The 20807-nt window shown below is 45.3% G+C and overlaps 1 protein-coding gene and 2 long non-coding RNA genes across 3 annotated transcripts in view; all 3 read left to right on the forward strand.

Moving 5' to 3' along the window:
• Positions 1–14936, forward strand: part of LOC142931226 (uncharacterized) — a 256649-nt gene extending 241713 nt beyond the window's left edge. Inside the window, exon 2 of the long non-coding RNA XR_012947233.1 lies at positions 14730–14936. This is a non-coding gene — a long non-coding RNA (uncharacterized LOC142931226). The remainder of the gene's footprint in view (positions 1–14729) is intronic.
• The window catches only part of LOC116953342 (cubilin-like), a 584401-nt gene that overhangs the window by 303141 nt on the left and 260453 nt on the right, over positions 1–20807 (forward strand). The gene's annotated exons all lie outside the window — the stretch shown is intronic.
• On the forward strand, positions 1331–2484 carry LOC142931222 (uncharacterized). The gene is made up of 3 exons (XR_012947229.1): positions 1331–1538; positions 2138–2198; positions 2404–2484. It is a non-coding gene; the product is annotated as an uncharacterized LOC142931222 (long non-coding RNA).

A 20807-nucleotide genomic window follows, 5' to 3' on the forward strand; every position in this document is an offset into this window, starting at 1 on the left:
ACATTATCCTTAGACTTGACACTCGATCCCATTATAATCCCTAGCAACATCTCTCTCTCTCAAACCTTGACACTAACACAAGCCAAGACTCACACTTACTCTAGCCACAGCACTAACCCTGGCCGAGACTCCAACCCTGCAGTCTCCACCTCTTGGGTTGCTTAAAAATGATGGGCGGTCGTGTTTACTTGTGACTCTCACTTTACAGGATACCCAGGTCAACTTCACCGTCCATGGCTTCTTCAAAGAGAGTGAGTATTTGCATAGTCACATTCACCATCAGCTTCGTCATCAGCAGTAGCATCATCAACAGCATCACTGACATTGCATTTAACTACACCAGGTGCATTCTGCACTGCATGCCATAAGCACCACCTCACCATTCTAATTGATCCTGACATGCGGTTTATGTTAATGGCGTGGCTCTCTCTTGACGCCCGTGCACCTTTGTCGTGTGTGTCGATCCTCAGTCAAGAATTGCCAAGAGTCTGTGAAGATGTTTTGGCGGGTGGTGCAATTGGTGCCAACCATGGACGGCAGGTGAGTCACTTGCACCATGACCCAACACATCATAACAACTGCCGTTCGCCACTAAGTGGCAGTGATGTCACCACGGCGCTTGTGCCAGCCTATGTGCACATTGAGGCCACTTGAAGTGTGGAACGCCCGCTGGCAGGTCACGGGGCAGACCCAGGTGCTACGGGTCGACTGAGATGGCTGGTCAATGCACCACCTGTGCCCCCTACTATGACAACTTGCTGTGCTTTGGCCACCCAGCGCTCCGCTCGTTGTTTTGAGCGTCACTCCTCTGCCCCATTGTTGTTGGAGGGCGACTGCCTCCAACTACCCAGTAGCATTCTTAACGAGCCTCCTCCACAGAGGCCGATTTTAACACGGCGGGTACCAGTCATCGGCAAGTCCACTCAGGACCACATCCTCTTGTACCACATCACTCCATCTCTTCTCTAGCCCATTCCGCGCCCGTTTAGCCCCCTTTATCCAGCCGAACAAAAGCTGTTTAGGCATGCGGTGGCTGGGCATACGGGCTACATGACACATCATATACACACAGCCACAAACACACACCATGTTTTCACACACAGACAATACGCGCTTTCCTTTCCTCTGCTCCCTCTCCCATTCCTTTGCTTCTTCCTTAACGAAGTTGCATACTCTTGATTTTCCAGAAGGCAGTACAGCAAGTGTGGACTAATCTCCATCTTGTCTTCTGTATGGGATAGAGTGTTGACCCCTTGCCCATGTGTGTTTCCTTCAGGTGCTCCATTAGCTTGCTGTTTAACTAAGTAATGTCTTATTATTTTTATTGACCTGCTTGTGTTGACACCCGGCAGGCCATCTGTCGCGAGTGAGCGGATGTTCATCCGCGAAGCTCTTGCAAGTGAGGTGCCCCCTGCATTCGCCTCAACAACATCAGCGACGTCCAGCAGCTGCCCGCTTACTGCGCTCACCTCGTCCCAGCAGGAGACAGTCAATTCGTTCGCAGAAAAATCCCACATGACACCGGAGTGGTCGCAAAGGTGGGCGAGAGCACGTGGGAACTGTCTTACAGCCACACACACGTGCACACACGCATGATGTCATGCTTCATTGCAAGAGTAATCAGACACAGCCCAGCAGGAGCCATTTATTCTGCCAAACCCTTATAGGGGCACCAGGGTCTTTGGACTCGGACTGTTATGTCCTTCTTGCCCCTTCACTCCCCCCTACCCCTTTTGTCCACAGACAGAGGAAAGCGTCAGTCATTTTGTAAAGATTATTAAGGAGACAATGTATGCTTGAGGTGGCTTACTCCAGTCCCGAGTTTAAACAATAATTTTTTGTACGTTTCGACAAATTTTGTACAAACACATTGGGCGACTTGACGGTGCGTCTCTGCTGCGTTGACCCCGTGATCTCGCGACGGCGCAATTCCAAGCGTGCGGCTCCCATCGGGAAGCGAGCCAAACGGCACTGTGTAATGGGGCTGCACAATCGATTCTCACCGGGAGCTGGCATGAACCCGTTTCAGTTGGCCATAGGAATCTGGTCCACAGCCCAGGCACTAGATTTGCAAGCTGGACTGTGGAAAAAAGGCACTGACGTTCTCTTTGCCTCCTGTCCGCACTCGCCTCCACAGATGCCTGGAGCGGAACAATTGGAATTTCTCCAAAGCGGCCGACAACTTCATCCACCTCTACGTGAGTACCGTGCCGCCCACAATCCTTACCGACACACGTAATCGCAACTGCACCGGCGTGTTCACGTTTTGGCGACCGTCGCTAATGATGCCGCTTGTCTCCCTCTCCACTCTGTTCCCTCCTCTCCTCATTCCCTCATCGCAATCGCTGCTCCGGTTTTGGCTGCGGCTCCTGCACGGTCGCCAATCGTCGTTCCCGTCGTCAGGAAGCAGGGAAGATTCCGGGGGAGGCGTTTCGGTGATCAGGCGTCATCCAGAACCAGCGACCCACCAAATGGACCCTGACCACGACATTTATTTTTGTATCAAAACCGTGATTTTCTGTATTGTAAATACATATTATATTATACATTTTGGCTGTAGTTGTGACATTTTTTTTAAGCATTCTTGTTTGGTGACTGAATTAAATTGTGGATCTCTCCAGATAGCGGTGTACTCAGTACAGACCGCTCGCTTAGCGCTCACTTAAAGAATCAGTTTCCAACACCCTTATTTCTTAAGTATGAGGGCTTCATTGGGGTATTGGTAAAAGTGATAATACAGATTGTAACCATTTTATAAGAATTTATGACATCAGTACAATGTCCTGTACCTCATTTTAAGGCTGAGTCTGCCTCGTGAAGGCCCAAGACCCGTTAAAATATGCACCACTGTTATTTGTATTAAGTGGGCATTGAACTCCGTTTACCAGGTTCACAGGAGAGTGCGCTAACCACTGTGCCACCGGCAGGGGTGGAGCCAGGATTTTGACTTTGGAGGGGCTGACTTCAATATTCTGAGATATCTAGTGCATGTTTTCCAATGGGTGCCACAAATGTATAAAACAAATATTATTGGATTTGAACGCGGAGTTTATTAATAGGTCGGAGTCGCTGATGTGGCTAATAAGTTTGATAAGTTCGAAAGGCTGCCGCTCAAGCAGCCTGCAGGGCAGCACAAGGTGGCAGCCAGCATTTTGCAGCAGCCGGATATCCGGTTATCCCGATTACCGACTTTCTCAAAATTTCAGGGGGGGCTCAGCCCCCCCCCAGCTCCCCTGTGGCTCCGCCCCCCCCCCCCCCAGCCCCCCCTGTGGCTCCACCCCAGCCCACCGGTCCCCATTAAGTTATTCCTCAACAACAGCAGCCGCTGCTCACCACTAAGTGGTGGTGATGTCACCACAGTGCCTGCACTATGAAAGGCGTACTTTGAGGCCACGTATAGTGATAATTGTTTTTTTATCTGGCAACAAAACTGACACCTTTTTTTACAAGGAGTCATGTTTACATTGACCACAATACTTGCGGTCGGAACGCAAACAAAAAACAACAACTCTGATAATGTATGCACTGTCCTTGAAATTGATTGGTCCACACCCGAGACAGCTTTCTTTAGAGCCTCGTCTCACATGGTGTTGGACCAGAAGACGCAATCACGACTTGTAGCAACTACTATGACTTCTACGAGGCCTACAACTAAAACAACTGACATGACTACTATCGCAACAACATCAAGCACAGCCATGACTACTACCACAGCTACAAACATGACAAGGACCATTTATTAAAACGACAGCAACAACCACAACCTATATTGCAACTAACATGACATCAACCCTCACGGCATTAACCACAACTACCTCAACAACCATCGCGCGAACTTCCGACATCCACGCAGCGGTGGCTTTTGGCAAACCATCGAACAAAGACGGTCACTGCATCGCGCGCTTTCAGATGAGCATCTACGGCCGTCTGGAACGCTCTTCCTTTCCGATATTAGGAAACCACTGGAGCTGTGCACTTTGACATCATCTACAATGAAAACGCATTTGCGTAGAACTGCTTTTTGTGCATAGCTTGTCTTCCCCCGCACCTCCGATAAGTATGGTCGGCTACGTACGGTGCGAAAGAAGTTCAACATACTGTACATACATAAATCAATTACAACAAAATCCACAAACACAACAACGACAGTAATAACTCGATATACGAAGTAAATGCGTTCCTGGAGATTCGTTCGTATATTGAAACTTCATATATTGAATAACGTATCACAGTAGGATGAGGATGCGCTCCCAGCCTTCGTACCTTACTATTTAAAACTACGCGAATAAACATTTTAGAACTAACCATTCGTATTGAAAACAAAGGACAATGTATATTGAAAATAACATTAAATATTGTACGGTATAAAAATTAAAACCGACATTGATAAAAAATAAACTTAGCTAAGAAACGTAATTTTATTCATTTATATTGCACCAGAGACCGATGAATTCAATATTTATTGATGAAAGTTTTTATTTATTATTTACCTTTTTCCATTAAAATAACGGTAATTAATGCAAAGTTCGTTACACTGAAACTTCGCATTTCGAATGTTCGCATATCGAGGCATTCCTGCACAACCATTACAGCCACAACCACAACAAACAACAACAACCACCACCACCAAGGACTGCGCGACTACAACTACCGAAAGCAACACAAAGCACAGCTCAACAACACAACTCAACACAAACTGAACGTTTTCCACCGCCTTACTTCACCCGGCGTGGTTGTAGTTTTAACTGCGCAAGTGTTACTCGTTGCAGGTGTTTTTACAAAGTCGTTGTTTGATCGCGAATATTTATTTTCTTTTCTCTCCTCACCTTGGTGTGTGGGAGAGGAGAAAGACGCCGTCCCACCACTAGATCTGCTCCGACAGAAATCCCGGCACGTGTCATCATCATAGCTCCCGGGTCCTGGGCAATGCCGCTGCGTAAGCGCACAAAACAACATCCACGATGAACCGAAGCGCAGCTGTCACGAACATGGCCTGGCCGTCACGCACACAACCTTGGGGCCCGTGTAGTGAGCGACTTACGCAAAGCTGGTAGCCAGCGACCTGTGCAACAAAGCACAAATGGTGACAACACCCCCCACCATCATCGTGCTGCTGTCAAACCCCCAATGGCTTCAAATGTGTGGCGGCACTCACACTGATGATGTCTTATCGGCGAAAGTGCCCCCCTCTGAAAAACATTTGTGAAGAGCCACTGATGGGTCACGTCTGGCGGGCACACGCAGTAATAGCGCAGCGTTAGGTGATGGGTGAGCTGACAGTTTTGGTAACTTTTTAAGAACAAAACTAACGCTAATCGCAGGTGTGGAGGACGGCAGATTGATAACATTGAGGTAATTTATATTTTAGTTTTTTATTGGTTCACTATATAGTATTCATTATATATTGTAGTGTATACCCAGTTACTGTGAATAGCTCAGATGTGTAGGCCTTGACTTCAACATAGCCATTTCTGTGACCAGTCACAAGCTAATCACTCAGTTTTTTCAATGCTAAATTCGCCTAGTTATTTCAATGCTAAATTCTCCTGTTTGATTTGTACTAGGTGCCTCGGTGAATGTGTATGCTCTGACTTTAACATAGCTATTTCTGTGACCAGTTACAAGCTGATCACTCGGCTATTTCAATGCTAAATTCTATGCTAATTCCTTTGTCAAGGGATGCCTCTGCGGATGTGTAGGCTTTAACATAGCCATTTCTGTGACCAGTCACAAGCTAATCACTCAACCATTTCAATGCTAAATTCTATGCTAATTCCTTTGTCTAGGCGCTTTGTTTTCTTCTCACACAGCTTAAAGGTCGCGATCTGAGCGTGGCTTTTTCACTCCAGCGCTGTCCTCCAGACAGTCTCGTCCCTTCACCTGATGAAGGCCGCTTGTGTTGTGGCCGAAACGTCGTGAGAATATTGTGTTATTTTATTTTATAAATGTATTATGTTATTCTCATTCTATGTGACTTTACCGAAGGACCAAAGAAGCTGCCTGATCTCATTTTGCACTGTGTTGTATATGTCGGGTATGAAAATTTTGATGAAAATAATAAAAATTAAATGAAATTTGAAGTTTGCGTAATTATCTGAATTCATGTTGATTGATGTAATTATGTGCATAAATTATGCTAATTCGAGATATAATTGTATTAATTTATGCGAGTGGTGCGATTATGCTAATGCAAGCCGTTATGATAATCAGGCCCCGCCTCGCTGACGATGGTCGGATTATCAATCGGGATCATACAATTAGTCGTATGAGGTTATGCCAGTGTGATGCAAGCATGCCAGAGTAACTCGCTCGTTGTCTATAGTGAGGGAAAAAAGTATTTGATCCCCTGCTATTATTGTATGTTTGCTCACTGACAAAGAAATTATCTGTCTATAATTTTAATGGTAGGTTTATTTGAACAGTGAGAGACAGAATAACAACAAGAAAATCCAGAAAAACGCATGTCAAAAATGTTATAAATTGATTTGCATTTTAATGAGGGAAATAACTATTTGTACCCCTCTCAATCAGAAAGATTTCTGGCTCCCAGGTGTCTTTTATACAGGTAATGAGCTGAGATTAGGAGCACACTCTTAAAGGGAATACTCCTAATCTCAGCTTGTTACCTGTATAAAAGACACCTCTCCACAGAAACAATCAATCAGATTCCAAACTCTCCACCATGGCCAAGACCAAAGAGCTCTCCTAGGATGTCAGGGACAAGAGTGTAGACCTACACAAGGCTGGAATGGGCTACAAGACCATTGCCAAGCAGCTTGGTGAGAAGGTGACAACAGTTGGTGCGATTATTCGCAAATGGAAGAAACACAAAAGATCTGTCAATCTCCCTCGGCCTGGGGCTCCATGCAAGCTCTTACCTCGTGGAGTTGCAATGATCATGAGAACGGTGAGGAATCAGCCCAGAACTACACGTGAGGATCTTGTCAATGATCTCAAGGCAGCTGGGACCATAGTCACCAAGAAAACAATTGGTAACACACTACGCCGTGAAGGACTGAAATCCTGCAGCGCCCGCAAGGTCCCCCTGCTCAAGGGACAATTGGGTTAAAGTGTTGTGGTCAGATGAGACCAAAATGGAGCTCTTTGGCATCAACTTAACTCGTCGTGTTTGGGGGAGGAGGAATGCTTCCTATGACCCCAAGTACACCATCCCCACGTTCAAACATGGAGGTGGAAACATCATGCTTTGGGGGTGTTTTTCTGCTAAAGGGACAGGACAACTTCACCGCATCAAAGGGACGATAGACGGGGCCATGTACCGTCAAATCTTGGGTGAGAACCTCCTTCCCTCAGCCAGGGCATTGAAAATGGGTCGTGGATAGGTATTCCAGCATGACAATGACCCAAAACACACGGCCAAGGCAACAAAGGAGTGACTCAAGAAGAAGCACATTAAGGTCCTGGAGTGGCCTAGCCAGTCTCCAGACCTTAATCCCATAGAAAATCTGTGGAGGGAGCTGAAGGTTCGAGTTGCCAAACGTCAGCCTCGAAACCGTAATGACTTGGAGAAGATCTGCAAGGAGGAGTGGGACAAAATCCCTCCTGGTGGCCAACTACAAGAAACGTCTGACCTCTGTGATTGCCAACAAGGGGTTTGCCACCAAGTACTATGTCATGTTTTGCAGAGGGGTCAAATACTAATTTCCCTCATTAAAATGCAAATCAATTTATAACATTTTTGACGTGTTTTTCTGGATTTTGTTGTTGTTATTCTGTCTCTCACTGTTCAAATAAACCTACCATTAATATTATAGACTGATCATTTCTTTGTCAGTGGGCAAACGTACAAAATCAGCAGGGGATCAAATACTTTTTTCCCTCACTGTAGGTTCGTATTAACGCTCGGTAATACAATTATTCTCGCAGTAACATTTACGGAGCATGTATTAGCGTGTTTATGTCACGTCTCCAAATTCAGATCGCAACACAGAATAGAGTTCTTATAAATAAGATTATTACGCATGAAATCAGGAAAGAAACACGCAACCACTTCTGCGTTAATCAATTTTATTCTAAACGAAACCTTAACTTTACATGGAACTCTCAAGCTTGGAATTTTCAACACAGCATCAACACAGTAAACATCAACGATTGCGTTGTTTCACTTTGGCAACTGCCAGTGAGTGAGTGGAGTGAGTGATTGGGGTGAGTGGAGTGGAGTGAGTGGGGTGGAGTGAGTGGAGTGAGTGAGTGGAGTGAGTGAGTGAGTGGAGTGAGTGGAGTGAGTGAGTGGAGTGAGTGAGTGAGTGGAGTGGAATGAGTGGAGTGAGTGAGTGGAGTGAGTGAGTGAGTGGAGTGAGTGAGTAGAGTGAGTGAGTGGAGTGAGTGAGTGAGTGGAATGAGTGAGTGGAGTGAGTGGTTGGGGTGAGTGGAGTGGAGTGAGTGGGGTGGAGTGAGTGGAGTGAGTGAGTGGAGTGAGTGAGTGGAGTGAGTGAGTGAGTGGAGTTAGTGAGTGAGTGCAGTGAGTGAGTGGAGTGAGTGAGTGGAGTGAGTGAGTGAGTGGAGTGAGTGAGTGGCGTGAGTGCAGTGAGTGAGTGGAGTGAGTGAGTGGAGAGAAATAAGCAGTTGTGATTGTTTGGGATACCACTACTTGAAAAAATATCTTGTACCATTGAAAATTAGTTTAATGTTTGGTTTGATTTAGAACATGTTTCAATGATTGTCTGTGTTTATAAATCTCATTTACAAAAACAGACACAATTTCAACCGAGAGGATGGTTTCAAATCTGATTTACAAACACAGACACAATTTCAACCGAGAGGATGGTTTCAAATCTGATTTACAAACACAGACACAATTTCAACCGAGAGGATGGTATCAAATGAAGCAATCATTGAAACATGTTCTAAATCAAACCAAACATTAAACTAATTTTCAACGTTACAGGACATTTTTTCAAGTAGTGGTATCCCAAACTTTCACAACTGCTTATTTCTCTCCACTCACTCACTCACTCCACTCACTCACTGCACTCACTCACTCCACTCACTCCACTCACTCCACTCACTCCACTCACTCACTCCACTCACTCACTCCACTCACTCACTCCACTCACTCACTCCACTCACTCACTCACTCTACTCCCCACCACCCCCCGCTCCTGGTCCGTCATGGTCCATGTACCTCCTACGCACATCATGCTCATTTTTATGCTAATTCCTTTGTCAAAGCGTTTTTGCTTCCTCCCACACAGCTTAAAGGACGCGACCTGGGCTTGGCTGTTTCCACTCCAATGCTGCCCTCATGACAGCACGGTCCCTTCACCTGATGAAGGCCACTTGTGTTGTGGCCGAAACGTCGTGATTTTTGTTATTTTATTTTTTACCTACGTGACTTTACCGAATAGAACAAAAAAAAACCAGGCCACAATCTACATCAGTGAATCATTACCCATTTATTAATTCGATACTAAATGACCGAAGCCTCAAGAATAGTTCTGGCAATCAGAGTTATTTCTAAGTCAAAACGAATTCTCTAACCTCAGGACATCAGGAATAAAATAAAATAAATAACTCATACATAATAGCCCGGACCCTCGAATACAGGCGAGGAGCAAAAGTTAATACAATGTTAAATCACATATCTTGGGGACAGAAACAGATAATAACGATGCAATTGTTGTATATGCCCCCCTTTCCATCTTAATATTAACAAGTAATTTTTGAATACATATAGATACATATTTCTATTGTTTCTTTTAATTTTAATAATGAATAAAAACACCAAACCAGGCCTCAGCATGGCATGTGGAGGTCATATTTACCTTGACCCACTAACACGATTTTGACGTTCAGAGCCCTCCCAGGGTCAGAGGGAGCAGATAGAGAGCAGAGCGCAGCGGATTGCAAAGGGGCTGACGTAAACACAAAGCCAGGGTCACTGGGAGGTTGCGTTAGCCTAGATCTAGTTAAGTCAAAAAAGCTAATTCGTTCTGCATTACTATTAAAGTAACTTAAAGTCGGAATTTAACGACAGGGTAGGCTAAAGTTATTGATCTTCACACCCACTTCAATTGAACCCTGCCACAAGCTACGTCAATGTAACCATCACCCGTCTATTAATTTAATATGAAATTATTTACATATTTTAATAATTTCTATACGACTTGACCCGAAGCCTATAACAATCAGGTTTTCCTAAGTCAACATAAATGCTCTAGCCTCCACCCATACGCAAATAATAAGCAGGGTTAAAGTAAGAGTAGAGAGGAAAAGAAATGCAAGAGCACAGCAAAACTGCAACGTAAGCAAAGGGCGATGTTAAACCCAGGGTCGGAGAGAAAGGGAAATCCCGGCCGTCTTTGTATTCCTGCAGCGCGGGGTAGGAGTGTGTATACGCTCGGGGAAACACGAGTCAAACACCACAACGGGAAGCTGACCCAGACCTTGGATTAATACAGAATCATAACTGTGGAACTCTGATGAAATGAAATGTTAACTTAAAACTGTTTAACCATTTCTTTGTGCGTCGGTGAAAGTCGGAGGGAATATCGCCCCTCCCTCCAGGTTGTGCACCCAGACAGAGAGGCGCCTTCGAGACAATTTATAACATTTGATTGTTTTACTTGTGGGTTTTATGGTAGGAGTATGACAACGGAATATACCGTGGGTGATGCACAAGGACACACACTGACACACGTACGGACACACACACGGACACAGATACATACGGGCAAATCCTGACACAGCAAAAATTGAAAGAAACCCCGCCTTGTGGGCAGGATCCGAGTGAAGGGATTTTTGGGCATAAAAAGAGTATCCTGAGCATTGAAACCTCAGTTCGACAGGAGTGGGTCGGCTCACCAGAGTTCGACCGGGGCGGGGGGGGGGTCAGCTCACCAGAGTTCGACCGGGGGGTCGACTCTCGGGAGACAGTTCGACTCGGAGGAGCAACTCGGAAGAGTTCGACCGGGGGGGTCGGAACTCGGGGAATTCGACTCGGAGGAGGTCGGAACGCGGGGAGTTCGACCAGTGGGTCGGCTCAGGAGCAGTTCCAATCGGGAACGAGAGCAACAGGTCGCCAGCCGGCGAGCTGCAGAGCAGGGGGTGGCGAGCAGAAGCCAAAGTGGCCCCGGCGCTACCCACTGACGTTGGCAAGACTCGCAGGGTAGTGAGGCGTCACCTAGTGTGATTTCCAAGAGCTGAAAGACAGAGTATTGCTGATTCTACATTGAGTCCAGCTGCAGAGCGACCGACGCACCAAGCAAGAGCTTCTGCAAACCAGAGCAAGAGCACGTGCGACTTGAGTCATCCAGCAGTGGAGAAAAACCTGCTTTCAGCAAACCAGCAACGAGCACGTTCGAGTTCTCCACCCAGAGAGAGGGAGCGTGCCGATGCAGCTCATCCAACAGCGGAGAGAAACTGCTGTCAGCGAACCAGCACGAGCGTGATCGCGCAGCTCATCCAGCAGTGGAGAGAGGTGTCCACTGAGCAGCACTGAGAGCGATCAAGCAACTCTCCCCCGTGGACAGAGGCTGGCTGCTGCGTGGAGGAGGGCGGCGATTCGTATGATGCACTCCCACACACCTCACCGCTCTAAAGGGAGCGAGGCTACTTCTCCTACAAGCGATGCCAACTTCAGCGTATGGCAACGCAAAGAATTAATTCCAAACACTGACTATTCAAAACAATTCATATCACTCAAACATACACAGGTCCTTAACCAGAAGCGAACACTCAAGTCCGTGAACCATCTGGCTGTGGAAGCATCGTTCGTGTGATAACAGTCCGTCATTTATAAGTATATTCATAATTTACCTCTTTAATATTTTGTTTTGGACTGTACTTCTAATCGCATAAGTTACCAACCGATCCATCAATACGAATTAACCCTTGGCACCTTCGCCACGGAGCTACGCTCCCGGGGAGGAATCGTGCTAAACCGATTTTCTGATCATACAATCTTATTCACTAATTAATTAATTAATCTCCCGTGAGATAACACGTTCCGCCGCATACCCTCACACTAAGCCATTTCGGTAATCTTATAGTCTGTCCGGTGGATCTGTTGTTACATTTATGCCTTTGGAAATAATAACTGTTTGATTATCTTTTTATATGAATACCGTTGCATGTTAATCAATCGCCTGTGATAATGTGCTGACCATTTCAAGCATAATGATCGTTCATATTATAATGTATAAGCTTTTGTGTAGCATAGCATTTGCATGTCCTGACTCTCTCTCTCACTAACAGCAATCGCTTAATGCGGGGTCCATGTGTTATCAAAGTGAAATCGTACAGTCGTTGATGATACTGTCTTGATACCGTGTGGATACCGTGTTGAAGTTCCGAGATTGAGAGTTCACATACATATTATAGTTAAGGTTTAATTAGAAAATAAATTGATTAATACAGAAGTGGTCGTGTGATTCTTTCCTGAAATTTTTGCATAAGATCTGTATCCTGCGACGAGATATGAACTCGGGAACCTAAACTATAAACACACCAATACACACTCATTAAACTTTAAAGCGAATGATATGAACTTGGGACCTAAAATATGAACACTCGGGGAGTGTTAAAGCGAGAATCATTGTATTATGCTGATCAATAATACGAAGTTAGACAACGAGGCCGAATTGACACTAGCGTAACTGCACACGATTGATTGCGTTATCCTGATTGATAACCCCACCTCGTCAACGAGGCGGGGCTTGATTATCATAAAGGCTATCATTAACACAACCACACCCACTCGTATAGATTAATACGATTACCTCTCTAATTAGCATAGTTACATGCATAATTACACGAATTAGCATAATTTCGGATTAATTATGCTAATTTCGAATTTCATTTAATTTTAATTATTTTTCATAAATTTTCACAAACCCACATATACAACACAATGTTACATCAAGGGTTATCGAGATGGAATCAGGCGGAATGGGACGGGCTTACACAGCCAAGATAGACTGTGTTCCATTAGGAAGGAGCCTCCCGGCCGCCTTTGTCTTCCCGCAGCGCGGGAGAGCAGGAATTTAACACCAGAGCAAGGGAAATTTATTATCGCGGGAGCCATCTGTACACACTGCGCTGGACTTAGTGATACACACACGGACTACACCCCCCCCCCCCCCCCCCCCCCCCCCACAACGCAGAGTGGGCATCTGTTTTTTTTTCTCTCTCGCAAGAGACGCGGAGAGAGGAGAGAGAATTTCAAATTTAAGCTCGGCAAGGGACAGCGAGACGGCAGATCGGAAGAGGACATCAAGCCAGCTCCGAGGCATGGCCTCGAGACATTAGCAGTGGGTGCTGCGTCCCGCAGAGAAGAGGGGCGAGGTGATGTTAGGTGCTGAGTTCGGCATGGACCGATAGAGTATCGCTGAAAGTTATTCCACATTCATCCTGATGTTTTGAGTCGCCTGCAGAATCGAGGATTGCGATAAGCTGTATCGTACTAAGCTATCAGAGTTGTGTAAGAGGTGTGCAAATACAATTTTCAAGTTTTGAGAGTGAGCGACAATAGCTCTCGACAGTTCAACAAGGCACAGCTCGGCGAGCGCCAGAAGAGGGCGGCGAGCGGCCGGCTCCAAGGGGCCCCGCGATCAACTGAGGATGGCGAGGCTCGCCGAGTAGCGATGCATCAACGAGCGTGAGTTCAGAGCTGAAAGACGAAGTATCACTCAAAGACTTTTATTTCTACATCGAATGCCAGCTCCCAGCTGCAGCGCAACCAGCCGCCCGTGAGCAAGAGTGCCAGCGAACCAGCGGCGAGCGTGATCGTGCGCATCTCCACGGAGAGAGCGCGTGCGGCGCAGCTCATCATCCAGCGGCGGAAAGAGCCCGTCCAGCCGCCTGTGAGCAAAAGAGTCAGCGACCAGCGGATCAGCTCAGCATCGGCCAGCGGAAGAAGACGGCGACCAACCTGAAGACCAGCCAACCAACGACGCAGAAGAAGACTCTACAACTCGCCCAGAATGGCGAGACTCGCTGTTTAGCGACATGCTACGCCGTGCGAATGCAGCACCATCAGAAGAAGTATCGCTCGAAAAGCATTCCGCTCTGAACCTTGACACTCAAAGGTCACTGCAGTGAAAGCTAAGCTGACGAGAATCCCAGCATCAGCCACAAGAGGGTGCTCATCGCCAGAGAGAGCGCCACCAAGCGACGCCAACGGCGAGCACCTTCGCCAACAGCAACAGACGAGCTGCGGGCGCCGTCTGCCGACGGATCATCGCGCCTACAGCGCACCGTGTCAACTCGTCCACCTGCTGCGGGGCCGAACTCTGGCCGACCGCGTGAAAGAAGAAAACCCCGCTGTTCGTATGATATGCACTCTGCCCCACACTGCCACCACACCACCTGGCGTCTTCTTGACGCAAAGAATTGATTCCGAACACTGGTCCACTCAACCCAATTCATATCACTCAACACACACACGAACCATTAAGAAGCCTAATCGTCAAGTACGTGAACCATCAGTGGCCGCGAAAGCGTCGCGGCTCACCGAGTGATGAGAATACGTCGTTTTAAGTACATTATTTTTTTGTAATTTGTACTTCCAATTGCATAAATTACCAATAGATTCATCAATATAAATTAAGCCTTTGAAACCTTCGCCACGAAACTCTACGCTCACGGGGAAATGAGTGTGTAAACCGGTTTCCTTATCAGACAATCTTGTCCACAAATTAATTAAAGTTCGGCCCAAGTTAAGGATCTCGTGGGAGAACACGCACACCATCGCACGCCCTTACTCTAAGCCAGTGGTTCTTAACCTTGTTGGAGGTACCGAACCCCACCAGTTTCATATGCGCATTCACCGAACCCCTCTTTAGTGAAAAATAAAATGTGATTTTTTTCAAATTCAAGACATAGATATGTTTTTTACTGGTACACAAAATGAGCCGTGCATGAACATTACCTTGTTCAAAGAATAAAACCAACACAATGCATAAACTCACAACAAATTACATACCTGGAAATCAATGTGACTTCTGCTGTTGCCTTTGAGAGATCAGTTCAGATATGCGTGGCTTCACCTTGGCAAGTGCCACTCTCATGTCATTTTCACAGCAAAGTCTGTTCCTTTTCTTCGTTTTTATGTCCAGCATCCTCGAAAAGGATTGCTCACAAAGATATGTTGTAACAAATGGTATAAAAAAATCCAGGGCTTTCTTAGCAATAACTGGATACTTGTTCATTTGTCGACACCAAAACGTTGAGAGCGTTGTTGTTCTGAAGAGTTGCTGTTGAACCTGGCTCTGCTGAATTTCAATGATTTCGTCGAGGAATTCATCATTGACATCTGCTGTTTCAACAGCAAACGTGAACGGCTGTCTCACCCATGCTGGATATGACTCTCTTGTAGGGAAATATCCGTCGAGAGACTTTGCAAGCTCATCTAAGTGCTTGGCAATTGTTTGCTTCAGTTCCGTGGATACAGAAATATCTCCGATTCCAGACACATCTTCGATCTTACTTGCACAGTCGTCCAGAAGCGGGAAGTTTGCGAAGTTATTGTTCTCTGTTCGTCGTTTCCATAACGGTAGCTTTTTTTGAAAAGCCTTCAGGTGTTCTTCCGCTTCCATGATATTGACTCCACCACCCTGCATCTGCTGATTGAGATGATTGAGAGCTGCGAATATATCAGCCATGTACGCTAAAATGAGAATGAACTCAGGATTTTTGAAGCAATCTGCATGGCAGTGTTGGTGCTCTTGCAAAAACAGGGCTAATTCCACACGCATGGCAAAAACACGATTCAGCACCTGTCCCCGGGATAACTACCGAATATTAGAATGGAGCAGAAGTACCTAAAATTCAGAGCCCATTTCTTTACACAGCTCACTGAAGATGCGGTGCCTCAGAGCACTTTTTCGCACATAGTTCACACATTCCACCACAGTTTTTAATACTTCTGCCATTTTTGGAGGTAAGGTTTTTGTTGCCAACGCATGCCTGTGCAGAATACAATGCGTCACAATGATGTGTGGTGCATCGGCCTTTACTAGCGCACCAAAACCAGACTTTCTTCCCAGCATGACTGGAGCTCCGTCCGTACAAACTGCAGAAACCATATCCCATGAAAGATTGTTGTCTCTGAAGAAGTCATCCACAAGCTTCTTCACATCGGCTGCCTTCGTTGTTGTGGTAAGAGGCTTACAAAATAAAAACTCTTCTTTTATCATGTCGTCTTTCACATAGCGTACAAAAACAGCAAGCTGGCTTAGATCAGAAACGTCTGTGGTTTCGTCGAGTTGAAGGCTGAATTTTGCCGGGCTTGAAATCAGATCCGCGACTACTTGAGCCAAGATGTCTTTACTCATGTCTTCTATTCTGTCACTGACGGTGTCATTTGAAAGGGGAATTTGGGATAATTTACCTTCGGCTGCTGTTCCGTGTATCAGATTCGCCATCTTTAATGCAGCTGGTTTCACAAGTGTTTCACCAATGGTGTGTGGCTTGCCCTGCTTTGCGATCAGGTAAGCAACTTCGTACGATGCTGTCAGGATCGGTTTGTTAACAGGTACAAATCCAAGAGCAGGCAGAGTGGCCCTTTCATCGAATCTGGCTCTCTTCACCCTGAATTCAGCAAGTGTTGTGTTCTTGTATTCCCCGTCTCCATGCAGCTTCAAGAAGTGTTCCTTTAGTTTTGCCGGTGCAAGACTAGAGTTGCTCAACTTGGCGTTGCAAATCATGCAGATAGGACGCTCACTCCCATCACGTTCCGTGATACATGAGAATCCATGTTGTACATATTCGTCCGACCACTTTCTTCTTTTGCCCGACATAGTTAGTATGGATAAAATATTAAAGAAATCACACGACGTACGACAACAACAGTCACACGTTGACTACTGAGTACGCACTAAATTCCCCGCAGCGCTGATTGGCCAAGCAGTGTAGCATGATCATCTGCAGCCAGTGATGGCCAAGCGGGCCGTGTGTGTCATCACAAATTTACACAATAATTCAAGTGTGTCCGGACCTCCGTGGCGGGGGCTCTGCCGAACCCCTGAGATCGACTCACCGAACCCCTGGGGTTCGATCGAACCCAGGTTAAGAACCACTGCTCTAAGCCATTTCTTTAATTATATAATCTTGCCGATGAATCTATTTACGTATATCTGTGCCTTAGAGAATAATAATTGTTTTAACTGCCGTTTCGCATGAATATCGTCGGATGAACTGTTAAGGACTTTTTATTCGTATTTTCCGTATGCTCGTGGTACTCAGAGGAAATAATCAATTGTTCCGTTACCCAATTAACGTGATTATTGAGGGTTAAAGGATGGATCAATGAATGAACATCGCCTGTAGTACTGTGCTGACAATTTCAAGTACAAGAATTTGCATATTAGAGTGTTAAGGTTTTTGTTTAGAATAGAGTGCATGCATGTTTTAACGACTCTCTCTATCACCAATTAAGCACGCGTTACGCGGTGGAATTAATCATATGTGCAGTTGCCAAAGTGAAACAACGCAATCGTTGATGTTTACTGTGTTGATGCTGTGTTGAAAATTCCAAGCTTTAGAGTTCCATGTAAAGTTAAGGTTTCGTTTAGAATAAAATTGATTAACGCAGAAGTGGTTGCGTGTTTCTTTACTGATTTCATGCGTAATAATCTTATTTATAAGAACTGTATTCTGTGTTGCGTTCTGAATTTGGAGACCTGACATAAACACGCTAATACATGCTCCGTAAATGTTACTGCGAGAATAATTGTATTACCGAGCGTTAATACGAACCTACAGTGAGGGAAAAAAGTATTTGATCCCCTGCTGATTTTGTACGTTTGCCCACTGACAAAGAAATGATCAGTCTATAATATTAATGGTAGGTTTATTTGAACAGTGAGAGACAGAATAACAACAAAATCCAGAAAAACGCATGTCAAAAATGTTATAAATTGATTTGCATTTTAATGAGGGAAATTAGTATTTGACCCCTCTTCAAAACATGACATAGTACTTGGCGGCAAAACCCTTGTTGGAAATCACAGAGGTCAGAGGGAAATTAGTATTTGACCCCTCTGCAAAACATGACATAGTACTTGGTGGCAAAACCCTTGTTGGCAATCACAGAGGTCAGACGTTTCTTGTAGTTGGCCACCAGGAGGGATTTTGTCCCACTCCTCCTTGCAGATCTTCTCCAAGTCATTAAGGTTTCGAGCCTGAAGTTGGGCAACTCGAACCTTCAGCTCCCTCCACAGATTTTCTATGGGATTAAGGTCTGGAGACTGGCTAGGCCACTCCAGGACCTTAATGTGCTTCTTCTTGAGTCACTCCTTTGTTGCCTTGGCCGTGTGTTTTGGGTCATTGTCATGCTGGAATACCCATCCACGACCCATTTTCAATGCCCTGGCTGAGGGAAGGAGGTTCTCACCCAAGATTTGACGGTACATGGCCCCGTCTATCGTCCCTTTGATGCGGTGAAGTTGTCCTGTCCCCTTAGCAGAAAAAACACCCCCAAAGCATAATGTTTCCACCTCCATGTTTGAACGTGGGGATGGTGTTCTTGGGGTCATAGGCAGCATTCCCCCTCCCCCAAACACGACGAGTTAAGTTGATGCCAAAGAGCTCCATTTTGGTCTCATCTGACCACAACACTTTCACCCAGTTGTCCCTTGAGCAGGGGAACCTTGCGGGCGCTGCAGGATTTCAGTCCTTCACGGCGTAGTGTGTTACCAATTGTTTTCTTGGTGACTATGGTCCCAGCTGCCTTGAGATCATTGACAAGATCCTCACGTGTAGTTCTGGGCTGATTCCTCACCGTTCTCATGATCATTGCAACTCCACGAGGTAAGATCTTGCATGGAGCCCCAGGCTGAGGGAGATTGACAGATCTTTTGTGTTTCTTCCATTTGCGAATAATCGCACCAACTGTTGTCACCTTCTCACCAAGCTGCTTGGCAATGGTCTTGTAGCCCATTCCAGCCTTGTGTACAATCTTGTCCCTGACATCCTTGGAGAGCTTTTTTACGTCTTGACCATGGAGGAGAGTTTGGAATCTGATTGATTGATTGCTTCTGTTGACAGGTGTCTTTTATACAGGTAACAAGCTGAGATTAGGAGCACTCCCTTTAAGAGTGTGCTCCTAATCTCAGCTCGTTACCTGTATAAAAGACACCTGGCAGCCAGAAATTTTTCTGATTGAGAGGGGGTCAAATACTTATTTCCGTCATTAAAATGCAAATCAATTTATAACATTTTTGACATGGGTTTTTCTGGATTTTCTTGTTGTTATTCTGTCTCTCACTGTTCAAATTAACCTACCATTAAAATTATAGACAGATCATTTCTTTGTCAGTGGGCAAACATACAAAATCAGCAGGGGATCAACTACTTTTTTCCCTCACTATAGACAACGAGCGAGTTACTCTGGCATGCTTGCATCACACTGGCATAACCTCATACGACTAATTGTATGATCCCGATTAATAATCCGACCCTCGTCAGCGAGGCGGGGCCTGATTATCATAACGGCTCGCATTAGCATAATCGCACCACTCGCATAAATTAATACAATTATATCTCGAATTAGCATAATTTATGCACGTAATTACATCAATCAACATGAATTCAGATAATTTCGCAAACTTCAAATTTCATTTAATTTTCATTATTTTCATCAAAATTTTCATACCCGACATATACAACACAGTGCAAAATGAGATCAGGTAGCTTCTTTGGTTCTTTCGGTAAAGTCACATAGAATGAGAATAAAATAAAAAATTGATAAAATAAAATAACACAATAATATTCTCACGACGTTTTGGCCACAACACAAGCGGCCTTCATCAGGTGAAGGGACGAGACTGTCTGGAGGACAGCGCTGGAGTGAAAAAGCCACGCTCAGATCGCGACCTTTAAGCTGTGTGAGAAGAAAACAAAGCGCCTTGACAAAGGAATTAGCATAGAATTTAGCATTGAAATAGCTGAGTGATTAGCTTGTTACTGGTCACAGAAATGGCTATGTTAAAGTTAAAGCCTACACATCCGCAGAGGCACCCCTTGACAAAGGAATTAGCATAGAATTTAGCATTGAAATAGCTAAGCTAAAGCATACACATCCGCAGAGGCACCCCTTGACAAAGGAATTAGCATAGAATTTAGCATTGAAATAGCTAAGTTAAAGCATACACATCCGCAGAGGCACCCCTTGACAAAGGAATTAGCATAGAATTTAGCATTGAAATAGCTGAGTGATTAGCTTGTAACTGGTCTCAGAAATAGCTATGTTAAAGTCAGAGCATACACATTCACCGAGGCACCTAGTACAAATCAAACAGGAGAATTTAGCATTGAAATAACTAGGCGAATTTAGCATTGAAAAAACTGAGTGATTAGCTTGTGACTGGTCACAGAAATGGCTATGTTGAAGTCAAGGCCTACACATCTGAGCTTTTCGCAGTAACTGGGTATACACTACAATATATAATGAATACTATATAGTGAACCAATAAAAAACTAAAATATAAATTACCTCAATGTTATCAATCTGCCGTCCCCTGCACCTGCGATTAGCGTTAGTTTTGTTCTTAAAAAGTTACCAAAACTGTCAGCTCACCCATCACCTAACGCTGCGCTATTACTGCGTGTGCCCGCCAGACGTGACCCATCAGTGGCTCTTCACAAATGTTTTTCAGAGGGGGGCACTTTCGCCGATAAGACATCATCAGTGTGAGTGCCGCCACACATTTGAAGCCATTGGGGGTTTGACAGCAGCACGATGATGGTGGGGGGTGTTGTCACCATTTGTGTTTTGTTGCACAGGTCGCTGGCTACCAGCTTTGCGTAAGTCGCTCACTACATGGGCCCCAAGGTTGTGTGCGTGA

The sequence above is a fragment of the Petromyzon marinus genome, chromosome 51 (assembly GCF_048934315.1).
Source record: "Petromyzon marinus isolate PM22_M1 ecotype Great Lakes invasive population chromosome 51, UKy_Petmar_22M1.pri1.0, whole genome shotgun sequence".
NCBI lineage: Eukaryota > Metazoa > Chordata > Hyperoartia > Petromyzontiformes > Petromyzontidae > Petromyzon > Petromyzon marinus.